Source organism: Capricornis sumatraensis, chromosome 6 (genome assembly GCF_032405125.1).
Source record: "Capricornis sumatraensis isolate serow.1 chromosome 6, serow.2, whole genome shotgun sequence".
Taxonomy (NCBI): Eukaryota; Metazoa; Chordata; class Mammalia; order Artiodactyla; family Bovidae; genus Capricornis; species Capricornis sumatraensis.
In genome coordinates, this window is record NC_091074.1 from 81144920 (window position 1) to 81150489 (window position 5570).

Below are 5570 nucleotides of genomic sequence, written 5' to 3' on the forward strand. Positions count from 1 at the left end.
ATGGAACACCATTGAAAAAGTCTGACATTTATTAAACATATTTATTTGACTTATTGGTTGAAATGTGTGCTGAAAAGTTGTGTTGTTTTTAACCAAAATAACACTTTGGAAATTTACTTGTATTATCCTTTCCAGGAATTTTATTTTAAAGGGCATGATTTTTCTTAAGTCATCACATTATTTGTCTGCATTGTTTAGCCACATTACCATTCTTTATCATCAGCTTACCCCTTTCTTCCCAAATATTTAATGATTTATAAACAAACACTTCTTCATTTTGGAAAAAAATTATTCAGAGTCTATCTTTTTTGCCCCCAAATCTTAGTCTTAAAAATATAATCTTTTAGAAATCTGCTTTAGTCCATTCAGGCTACTATTTTAGAATACCATAGGCTGGGTAGTTTATAAAAAAGAAATTTATTACTCATGGTCCTGGAGGCTAGGAAGTCCAAAATGAAACACCTTCAGACTCTGTGTCTGGTGAGGATCTGGTTTCTGGTTCATAGAGAGTACCTTCTTGCCAGTGGTGTTCTTATATAATAGAAACGGTGAAGGAACTCTATCGGACCTCTTTTATAAGGTTATTAATCTCATTTATAAGAGCTTTGCCCTCATAACCTAATCACCTCCTAAAGACCTCCCCCACCTCCCAAAGACCACCCCCACACCTCCTAGTATCATTACCTTGGGGGATTAGATTTCAAAATATGAATTTGGAAGGGACAGTTTTCATAGCAAGTATGAAGGACACATTCATAGCTAATATAAATAATCACTATCACTCCTAATTTATTTGTTAGCCTCTAATATAATATTTTCTTAAAGAGTGCAAACTATAAGATAACTAGTCAATTCTACAAAGGTGAGAAAATTAATATAGAGTAAGCTTCATGACAAACTGTGAGCTTTGGAGTCATCACAGGGATTTTCTGTGTTCATCAAAACACTCTTGTTTCTTTCCAACTTCCTAGCAGTGTGAAGAATAAGGGGAAATTATATACCAATGACCCCAGAAGCTTTAAAAACATAACATTTTCAAACTAATATCTCAAGATTTACATTAGTGCCCATAGTGTTTCAACCAGAGAACCCAAGGACAGCCAACTGGGTGGTAGAATATAAGGAAACAGAAGAAGTTTTAGTTTAAATCAGTTGACCAGAGTTCCATGATAACAGAAAAGTTGTCCAAAGCAGAAGCAGACTATCTTTTTTCCTACATGGAATCTCACCAGGTAGAAATAAAAGCCTGTTTTCCTGGACTTGAAACTTGGAGAGTGAAAAGCTGATGAAGATATGAATATGCTATAAGAAAATGACATAAAGCTCATAAGAATCCCCTTAGATAAATTTCTACCTTTGTCAAATGTTTCAAGAGTCAGCTGAGCATGGGCATATGCACCTAAGATTATTCAAATTCACCTGGCTCCTCATTGACACATTATGACAAAGAATTAAAGCCCTCTTCCAAAGAACTCTGAAGCACTGACCTTGGATATTCAATTTTCTATTGCTATGACAACTCAGCGACCTTGTCTAGTTCAGAAAATGCAAAGAAATAGTCAGCTCAGGTACCATGGATAAGCCAGAATTCAGGAGATTTCAAAATTACACATGGCCCTAATTCTGACAATTAGAGAGATGTTGAGTTATTGTATTTCAGCTTGCCCATCCAAAAACATAGTGATACTCTCACCTCCTTGCATATGAAGACTCATTAGACCAGAGAGTTGATGCACTTTAACGTCAAGAAAAATGATGCCTATGTAAAAAGAACATTGAGTACTCAGCAGAACATCTCTGCTTATGTCTATGTTACCAAATTCTGTAGATCCCAGGCCCTATAAATTGAGACATTAAGAGGAATATGCTCCCCGAAAGGTCATTCAGTGTAAAGTTATTTCTATTCATCACCGTTACTTTGAGAACAATCTGCCAAATACAAATTAACTGTCCAAGAAAACTGAGCAAAAATATCTTTGTTCCCAAAGCTATAATATCTTAATTTTATCTTGGTTTGTTTCCACTCACCAAAACCATAAATCCTAGACTATCTCCATCAAAGCTAGTGCCAAATTACAAATATCTCCTCTGGCTGTCATCTGAGAAATGGCTACTATTCAGGCTTCTACCAACTATGTGGAAAGAAAAGACTAATGATAGCCTAGGCAATAAAAGTCAATAGAGAGAAATCATTTTTGAAAGTTCCTTAGGTGACACCTTTGATACCAGCAGTGTTTTTCATTAGAAAAGGTAAGTATCCCTGTTCATATTAATGCAATGGCAGAACCATGAGAACTAACAAACTTAGAAGCAATTAACCTGTTGATAAAGTTAGCATGAGCTAATATGAGGCTCATGGCTGACACTCACAACCTGGGTTCAAATTGAGTGTTTCAAGAGGGATTTAGAGTTTGAGCTTGTCACTTTGCTTCCTTGTACCAGGAATGTTCTTTTGAACATGGCCTTGAGACATCATAAAAAACATACAACATAAAAAAAATAAAAAGAAGAACAAGTGAAGCTCAAAGTTAGTAGAAGAAAGGAAGTAAAGATTAGAGCAGAAATGAAGACTAAAAAGACAAGTTAAAAGATCAATGAAACTAAGAGTTGACTCTTTGAAAAGGTGAACAAAACTGACAAACTTTAGTTAGACTCACCAAGAAAGAAAGAGAATTCAAATAAATTAAATCAAAAATGAAAGAAGAGATGTTACAACTGATACCACAGAAACAGAAATATTCATAAGAGAGTACTACAATTATATGTAAACAAATTGGAAAAAAACTGATTAAAAACAATAAATTCTTAGAAACATACAACTTGCCAAGACTGAGTCATGATGAAATTGAAAATCTGAACAGATAATTTACTAGTAAGGAGACAGAATCTATAGTCAAAAACCTTCCAACAAATGAAAGTCCAGGACCAGATGGCTTTACTGTTGGTTTGTACCAAGCATTTAAAGAAGAATTGAATCATTGATAATACCAATCTTTCTCAATCTTTTTAAATAGAAAGGGAGTAATTCTTCCTAACACATTTCATGAAGTCAACATTACTCTGATGCCAAAACCAGACAAGTATACCAAAAAAGAGAGAGATTACAAGCCAATATCCCTGATGAACATAGATGCAAAAATCCTTAACAAATTAATAGCAAAACACATGCAACAGTACATTAAAAGAATTACACAACATGATCAAATGGGATTTATTCCAGGGATGCAAAGATATTTCAACATCACAGTCAATTTGATACACATCATTAAGATGAAAGATAAAAATAATATAATCATCTCAATAGGTATTAAAAAAAAAGCATTTGGGAAAATTCAACATCCATGTATGATAAAATCTCTCAGTAAAATAGGTATAAAGGAAATGTACTTCAACATATGTAGGGCCATATATAACAAGTGCACAGCTAATAGCACACTCAACAGTAAAAATTGAGACTTTTTCCTCTAAGATCAAAAACAAGACAAGGATGTTCACACTCACTGCTTCTATTCAATATAGTATTGGGGGGTCTTAATCAGAGCAATTAGGCAAGAAAAAGAAATAAAAGGCATCCAAACTGGAAAGGAAGAAGTAAAACTATCACTATTTGCAGACGACATGATATTATATATATACTGTAGATTGTCAGGCTCCTCTGTCCATGGAATTCTCCAGGCAAGAATACTAGAGTGGGAAGCCATTCCCTTCTCCAAGGGATCTTCCAGACCCAGGGATTGAACTCGGGTCCCTTGCATTGCAGGCAGTTTCTTTACCATCTGAGCCACCAGGGAAGCCCATATATAATATATATATGTGTGTGGAACTCCATAAAATGCACTACTTGAACTAATAAATGAATTAAGTTGCATGATATAAAATCAATACACAAAAATCTATTGAGTTTCTATATACTAATAATAAATTATCAGAAAGAGAAATTAAGAAAACTATCTCATTTAAAACTGCATCTTAAGGAAAAAATACCTAGGAATGAATTTAAGGATGTGAAAGACGTGCATTTTGAAAACTATAAAACATTAATGAAAGAAACTGAAGAAGGCACAAATAAATGGAAAGATATTCTATGCTCATGAATTGGGAAAATTAATATTGTTAAATGTCTGTATACCCAATGTAATCTATAGACTCAGTGAAATTTCCTATCAAAATTCTAATAAAATTCTTCACAGGTTTGGAAACAAATAATCCTAAAATTTGTATGAAACTACAAAAGACACCAAATATCCAAGCAATCTTGAAAAAGAACAAAGCTGGAGATATCATGCTCCCTGATTTTAAACAATATTACAAAGCTATTATAATTAAAACAATATAATATTTGCATAAAAGGCACACAGATCAGTAAAACAAAATAGAGGGTTCATAATTAAATCCACGCATACATGGGCAATTATTCAGTTTGTGACCAAGAGAAAGGACAGTCTTCAAAAATGGTGCTGGGAAAAATGGATAGCCACATGCAAAAGAATGATACTGAACTACTATATTATATCATATACAAAAATTAACACAAAATGAATTTAGGATCTAAAAATAAGACCTGAAACTATAAAATTACTAGAAGAAAACATGGGCAGGCTCGCTTCGGCAGCACATATACTAAAATTGGAACGATACAGAGAAGATTAGCATGGCCCCTGCGCAAGGATGAGACGCAAATTCGTGAAGCGTTCCATATTTTTTTCATGTTTGGGAATGCATGTAAGAATAAAACTTTTAAAATTTAAAAAAAAAAAAAAGAGAAAACATGGGCAGGAAATTTCTTAACATGGGTCTTGATTTTTTAAAAATCTGACACCAATGGCAAAAACAACAAAAGGAAAGATAAACAAGTGGGACTACATCAAACTAAAAAGCTTCTGCACAACAAAGGAAGCCATCAACAAAATGAAAAGTCAATCTACCAAAAAAAGAAAGTATTTGCAAATCATATATCAGATAAAGTGTTAATACTGAAAACATGTAGAACTCATAAACTCAATAACTAAAAAAAGCATTTAAAAATAAGGTAAAGATCTGAATAAACATTTTTCTAGAGAAGACATACAGATGACCAATAGGTACCTTAAAAATGCTCTATATCATTAATTATCAGGGAAATGCAAATCAAATCTGCAATGATCATGTCCATTAATGGATAAATGAAGAAACTGTGATGTATATATACTGCTACTACTAAGTCGCTTCAATCGTGTCCCACTCTGTGCGACCCCATAGATGGCAGCCCACCAGGCTCCGCCGTCCCTGGGATACTCCAGGCAAGAACACTGGAGTGGGCTGCCATTTCCTTCTCCAATGCATAAAAATGAAAAGTGAAAGGGAAGTTGCTCAGTCATGTCTGACTGTTCCCAAACCCATGGACTGCAGCCTACCAGGCTCCTCTGTCCATGGGGTTTTCCGGGCAAGAGTACTGGAGTGGGGTGCCATTCCCTTCTCCGTGGTTATATAATATTCAGCCATAAAAAGAATGAACTCTTGCCATCTGAAGCAACGTAAGTGGACTTCAAAGGTATTATGTTAAGCAAAATAAGTCAGATGGGAACAACAAA

At 34.3% G+C, this 5570-nt stretch overlaps 1 non-coding gene across 1 annotated transcript; it reads left to right on the top strand.

Annotated features, from left to right (window-relative positions):
- The first annotated feature begins 4598 nt into the window (after positions 1-4598).
- LOC138081598 (U6 spliceosomal RNA) lies at positions 4599-4703 on the top strand. Its single transcript, XR_011145046.1, has one exon. It is a non-coding gene; the product is annotated as a U6 spliceosomal RNA (small nuclear RNA).
- Positions 4704-5570: the final 867 nt, after the last annotated feature.